The following is a 7,435-nucleotide window of genomic DNA, read 5'->3' as shown; positions in this document are numbered from 1 at the left end:
AGAAACTTTCCTTCTAAACTTTCCTCTTTGATAAAGCTTATAGTTAGGGCTGGATCAGGTTTACCTGAATCATCACTTAGTTATGCTGCTATAGGCCTAGATTGCTGGAGATTTCCCATGAAGCACTGAGCTTCTCCCTCTCTCTATCTATACGTATTCATATCCCCATGCATGTTACTGATTCAATATCATGCTTTCTGCAGATATCTCTGCCTCCAGAGCTGTAGAATCTGATCTGTGACGGCAAACCTCCTGTTCCTATAATGCTGCTCAACACCTGCTGTTATGATTAAAATTCTTAGTCCTTATTGCTACTATTATTATCACTATTACATCACTATTTTCTCAACCCCAACCAGTTGAGGCAGATGGCCGCCCACCCTGAGACTGGTTCTGCTCGAGGTTTCTGCCTCTTAAAGGAGTTTTTCCTTGTCACTGTCGCCTAGTGCTGCTCATGGTGGAATTGTTGGTCTCTCTCTTTAATTATATAATCTAAAGAGTTGTGATTGGGTGTTATATAAATAAAACTGAAAATAAATTAACTTGTAGCTGAAAGGAAACAAACTGACCTTGATTTCTTTCTCCTGTTGGCTGTTGCAAGGTCTGACCATGCAGATCCTGGTCTGCCTCTCCAGCTGACAGCGTTGGTTGTCATTGGTGATACGGGATGAGATGGCCATGCCACAAGTGGCCGAGCACTCACTCCACTCTGTAGTCTGGACTATACAATTATCTCTGGGACTCTCTCCTAGCGGGCCATGGGGAAACACTGGTCTGAAGCCTGTGACAGGCTTTGAGGAGGGCAAGGGGTGAATCTGAGAAGGTCCTGCAAGAAGAGAAAGGAAGGTGGAGACAGGGAGAGCGAGGAAATTTAGTGGGAGGTAATACGAGAGAACAATTTAATGTTGTTCTGAGACTAAACTAAATGAAGAAAAAAATGAACTACAAAGCATAAACTCTACAGAAAACTGCGTAAGTGCAGGAATTTTAAAGATGTTTAAATCACCTATGGTGGCAGGTGGAGTCAGAGTGATATAATACTGTCAACTAGTTTCTGCACATGTGAAAAAGTATCCAAGAAATGTGTGTGATCTGGGGGCAAGTCAGTTTTAACTCTCCTGTTATACTCAAATTTACCATTACTGGAAGAGTACAAGTACAATGTTTGGTCTCTAAGCCTTTTTTCTGTTATTTAAGACACAGCCCTAATAATAACTAATAACAGGGCTTAAGCTGGACACACGCAGGTTTTATTGGTCTTGCATGCTGTATTAACTCACATTGTATATTTTAATAGCCCAAGCAAACAACTTCTGTGCTCACACTGCACAGCGCATTGGCTGGTAAAACTGAGAAACATAGAATGCCTGATCAGTTTTGTCTGTTGACAGTTCCACACAGGTTTTATTCAAATTGATAAAAAAAAAAAAAAGAACAAAAGGAATTCAAAGTTATGTCACAGACAAACTAGTGATATATTCTACAGGAATACATGATTATGACACTACTTTAGGGCATCATACTGCAGCTGTCTGTTAACAGTATACACTTTTGGTTATGCTGACAGCATGGATCTAAGGATGGGTATGATGGGTTTTCTGCTACTTTGGCCTAGACTGAAAATCTCAACAACTATTGTCATGAAATTGGTGCAAATATTCAAGGTGTGCAGAGTGACTTAAGTGATCCCCTGGTCTCATCAACTCTTGAATGAATTACCATGATGTAGACATTCATGGTCTTTGTAAACTTTAACAATTTCACATAGTGCCTGTATGGGAAGACACAAAGCAGGCTGTACTTCCTAAGGAGACTACGGTCTTTCAATGTCTGCAGTAAACTGCTGTGGATGTTCTACCAGTCTGTGGTTGCCAGCGTCCTCTTTTACACTGGTGTGCTGGGGGGGGGCAGCATATCAGGAAGGACACATACAGACTGGAGAAACTGATCAGGCGGGCCGGCTCTGTGGTCGGCATGAAGCTGGACTCTCTGGTGACGGTGGCAGAGATGAGGACACTGGACAAACTGCTGGATATTATGGACAATGCCAGCCACCCTCTGCACACTGTCATCAGCAACCAGAGGAGCCTGTTCAGCGAGAGACTGCTCCTGCCCAAGTGTAGGACTAACAGACTGAAGAACTCCTTTGTCCACCATGCCATCACACTCTACAACTCCTCACTTGGGGGGGAGGAGGAGATAGGGTATGGAGGACAGAAGGGAGTGGTAGCCACTTAATGTGCAATAACCCACCCGGACACTCAATAACCTCATCCACCGCCAGCCATACAGTTCAGCATATTTATATTTATTTATCTTAATGCCATACACAGTCCAGTATACTCAGTATATTTATCTTAATTCATTCATATTCCTCTCCATTTATATTCTGTGTCGTTTGCAAACTGTCCTGTGTGCTGTGTCTGTCTGTATAAGCTGCTGGAAACTTAATTTCCCTGAGGGAGTCATCCCAAAGGGATCAATAAAGTCTGTCTAAGTCTAAGTCTAAGTCTTACAGTTTGATTTTTTTTTTACAATTAGCAGTGCAGCCTCAGTAAGGCACTGGTGTGGCTGTAGACTCTATACCTTAAAATACTAAATTGAGGGTACTTATCCTAACAATCACCTACCTGCATGATTAATAGTTGTTCTATGCATTATTCCTGTAATGCAAAGCCACTATGTGGGTCTGAGACTTAAAGAGAATACCACTGTGATATCACAAGCTGTCAATCAATGTAAAACATCAGCTGAATCTTAACAAAGAATCAAAAACTCAGAGCAGTCGATGTAACAGAGGTCACACTGACCGGCAACCACTGACTGGTAGTGGTGGTCCTGAGGTGTCTCCCCACACACCCACTCCTCACAGCATTTCCCAGGGATCTGGATACGGTGTGGGTACGGGCAGTCAGGGGAGGGCAGTCGGATGTCACTGGCACACATTGGTACACAGCCAATCTCTCCATTCATACACACACAGTGGTGCTTACAGCTGGGCTGGAAGGACTCCCCACTGCGGTAGATCACCCCCCCAGGTCACATGTCTGACCCTCCTGAGCTGTAGACAGACAGAAAACATACAGCACTGTCAAGATAAATTACATAGAGCTTTTTCCTATGGAGTACCAGAGGAGACAAATGTCACTAACTGATATTCTGATGAATCTAAATCTAAAGTATGTACAATGTGTGTACAGTATATATGAATGACATAGTGAGTTAAATGGATTAAATTGGTAATATTTTTTGTTATGCTATGTTTTTTTTTTTTAAGTCAAACTTGTTATTTAGATGATCAAATATCTTCTGGAATGTAGTTCATACTTAAAGACTTGCTTTTCTTATTGTAAGTGACAAGGAAACTTGAAAATGGAAAGGAGAATGAATGGCTGACGTTCCAAAAAAGGTCTAGGACAGACAAATCTTTAAAAGGTTTCATTTAAGACAGAAAAGCTTAAATGGTGGGAAAGAAAAGTAGTACACAAAGAAAAGGGAGAGGTGGCCTGCACACTGAATGTTGCAAGGTCTCAAAAATCTAATTATGACTTAATCAGACAAACATATGTGTGAACAAAGAGCAAGCAGTATGATGTATCTGCTTACAACTGGGGATAACGTCAACTGAAATAACACCCATCGTCCAACCTATTCGCTGTGTACAGAATTGTAAAGAAAAAAGGACTATAGCGTAAGGATATGAAATAAGCATTTTAACAATACACATTGTTTAAATTGCAAGAAATGCATGTAGTGATTATACATGAGAAAAAAATAATATGTGACTTGGCCAGAGCATCGTGTTCTTTGTTTTTTTTTTGTTGTTGTTTTTTTTAATAAAGAGCTTTTTGTCAAATTCCTCATTCAATTCAATTCAATTTTCTAACTCTTAGTTCTATGGCAGCCAATAGAATGGCCAGTTTGTTGAAATGAGCTGTGACAGATCACATGGGCAACAATTAAGGCAATTGACATGAGTACAGTGGCAGGTAATTGCAATGTATAGGACTATTGCAGCCTCTCTTGAGGATGGCTGAAAGATTTGCACTCATGGGTGAGGGCACACAGGGTGCAGCTAACATCTAGTTTGATCACTTTTCCAACTTTTTAAAATTTTCTTAGAATATTTCAGACCAGAAAGATATTCAATCATCTAAGTCACCTCTTGATTTATATATGTTTCACTGATATAAGATGTTATGTGGTGGTGTGTTTTATGAAGAATGTATTACCCATGCAGATGCCAGTCTCAGTGTCACTCAGCAGAGCATAGTCACAGTAGAGCTCCTTGTGATGGTCACAGGGCTCCAGCAGGGAGCAGGGCTCCCCCAGCTGCCTGGCACACACCTTACAGCAGCCCACAGTCATCCAGGACCAGGCTGGTCCCCAAGGGGCAAAGTGGGGGGTCTGCAGGGCAAGCACAGGGCTGGGAGCAGTCCTGTGCCTCTGTCTGCAACAAACACACAAGCAGCAGGATACAGCAGGAGGACTGTAAAGACTGTCTATATGAGAACAAAGCAAAATTGTGACCTGCTCAGCAAGAGGGAAACATCTGGAGAGACACTGGGAAAAAAGAATTCTGCTGAACCGAGCCCAACTGTTTGTGTTGGGGAGAATGAAGTTATAATGTTCTAATAAGTTATTATTATCCTTTACATTTGAGCTATTAAAGTTCAAATTGTGCAGACAAATCACTGACTCACTGCACTTACTTGTTGACTGCCAATGTTATGTCCTTTTCTGTCTTGTCTCTAACACTGAGAATACTTCAAACATGTTCCTGTTAGGGTGTACTCTGGTGGCCCAACATCTGGCCTCTCCCCACCTGAACCTATCAAAAGCAGGAATCTTGTCGGAAGGTAGCATTGTACTCGAGACAATGTTAACATTAACATTGTCATAACTTTCCATGATATGGCAGATGTTGTGTGGTGATCATCACTAAAACAACACATTCTCTGATTTGCACTTCAGTGGTTTGGTTGAACAAGCAGGCACTTCCTCATATTGTTCATCACTCAGGCAAGTTTAGAAAGCTGTAACTACCTGGTTAAACCATTTGACATTTAGACATGAGAACATGTTGCAGTGCACATTTTATGTTTAAGCCAATGTGTGCATGGAGTGTGTGAATTAAGTCATAACATTTGATGTTGGGGCGGTAATTAAAGTGACTAATATAGCAGAGCTCAGTAAGTAGAACGTAACGAAAGCAAATCTAAGGAGCTAACAAACTGCAAAAGAGGAATTTGTTGATGCCAAAAGCAAACAAAAAGTATTTTTTTACAAGACATTACAGAGTGCACTCCTCATAGATAGCAGAAACTTGTGATAGCAGATATAATAAAGTCTTGGAGTGAGGCTGTTACTGTTTCAGTGCAATTTAACAACTGCACAGAATGCCACAAGATGGCGACACCACACTGTGATCACGAGGGCCAACAAACACTTTTCATTCCTTGTTTCTCTCCCATGGTTAAGCATCAGCCCAGCAGACAGGGAGCGGTTTGGAAGACAAAAACATGACAGCAACAGAGAGGAAATGGTGAAGAAAAATAGTTTAGCAGCAGGAGCTCCCTACATTTTTACCCAATTCCAACAGTCTCAGATCGTATCATCTGAGGTTCAGTTCTTTGTGGTGTATGACTTCACCCTAATGTATCCACCCACATGCTGATTAAAACATTGCACATTTCCAAAGCAGCACAATACCTCAACTGCAATATGAGCTCATCCTCAAAAGATTTTTCCATAGGAATTAGTTTTGTTTAAAAAAAAAAAACTTACCAATGAGATAATAAGCAGAAGAACAAAGAATGTGGTGAAGTTTCCACAGACATGTTTCTCAGGCTGCAGTCCACTCAGTAATGTTCTGTGGCAGTGGCAGGGCTCAGTATATTATTCTCTCTGCAGCAGACTGATGAAGCCTGGGAGGAGAAACTGGCTTAAATACCAGCCCAGTGGGTGTAGCCAGAGAAACGAGAACCATGGCACTCTGCTCTGAGAGGTGAAAATATTCCAAATCAAATGGCTGTTTTACGGAGACAGCCTCCTCTGTCACATTATCAGCTCATACCTTTACAGGTAGACAAAATGCCAAGTGACAGGGGGTGTTTTGAATCTGAGGTAACTAACAGCAGCTAAGACTGGTCATTTTAAGTCTTAATTTGCAATCCAATTTGCAGTGTGGCTCTGACAGTTAATGTAACATGTGAGTATTCAGAGCCTTGGGCGCAATTCAACAAAGGACAGTCTGAGTTTCAATTTTAGGAATGTTGGCCACAGAATCTGAGAAACGATTTAATGTAGCAGAGGTTATGATTGTGGAAAATGAGGGTAAGGTGTGCCAAACACCGACAAACTGCAGAACGGCAGTGGCCAGTGGAATCTCAGAGGCAGGGACACACACACACACACACACACACACACACACAACACACACACACAACAGGGCTGTTCTTAAATACCAGGAAAACCACTGTGACACTCTCAGTACAGATCACTTCACAAAGCTGTATTGATGGCAGGGCTGCCATTCAGGAACCACTTGTTTCCAGGAGTAGCATATGAGAAGATGCAAAACCTGACACTGTAAGAGAAACACAAAGCTTGAAGCCATTATGCCTCTAAGACATGGACACGAGTGCTTTTACATTCACATGAGTATCCTGGTTATAGGGTTAATGTCTTATCCTGGTTTTGCTGACAGTGTTTAAACATGACAGAAAAGTTGCAGGTGAGTCACTTGTGTCTGTTTGTAAAAGTTCAGCTCACCAAAGCATGCTTCTGGTGGTCTATGTTGAGTTAGCAATGTCCGTGCTGGTCTGAAGTCAGGGTGGGTCTTCATAATCCACTTTCAATCCACCTTTTGTGAGCTCTTCCCTCTATTTGATACATTTCTCCAGCTGATATGGAGTTTCTCTGACTTGTGATCAAACCACAGTATGTCAGAATCCAGAGGTATGCAGGGGGTTATGAGGTGGGAATGAGGTGCAGCTATTCTGAATGGTATACATGAGGCACTTCACAGACAGCAGCAAGCAGTGAATATCCAGGGCAGTGAACCCAAGTACTGAATAAACACTAATGCTACTCATCAGTGGAATTCATTTGCACTGACTGCTCCCAACTCATGTGCTGCAGCTGGTGTTTACCAGATACAACTTGGGGAAGTTTAAGTAATTGCACAAAGATGTGCACTACTTGTGGCCTATTCAGATGGATGCTTGATCCAAAAAAAGTTCATGTATTGCTGTTATGTTATTGGTCATAAAACATATGAAAAAAATATAGACAAATAAAAAGGAGAGAGATGAGGAGTACAGTCTGAGGGATGTGGGATTATATTTCATAATTAATTATATAAATATTAAATGAATTTGATGCTTTGAAGGCCCTAGAATTGCATGAATATTAGATTAGAAATACAACATGA

The 7,435-nt window shown here is 41.5% G+C and overlaps 1 pseudogene; it reads right to left on the bottom strand.

Annotated features, from left to right (window-relative positions):
- Positions 1-569: 569 nt before the first annotated feature.
- Positions 570-4,502, bottom strand: LOC108896213 (CCN family member 2-like; annotated as a pseudogene).
- Between the last annotated feature and the right edge of the window lie 2,933 nt (positions 4,503-7,435).

Source organism: Lates calcarifer, unplaced genomic scaffold, assembly GCF_001640805.2.
Source record: "Lates calcarifer isolate ASB-BC8 unplaced genomic scaffold, TLL_Latcal_v3 _unitig_4081_quiver_3659, whole genome shotgun sequence".
Lineage (NCBI taxonomy): Eukaryota > Metazoa > Chordata > Actinopteri > Centropomidae > Lates > Lates calcarifer.
Note: the sequence above shows the minus strand (reverse complement) of the source record. Positions and strands in the feature narration are given on the sequence as shown.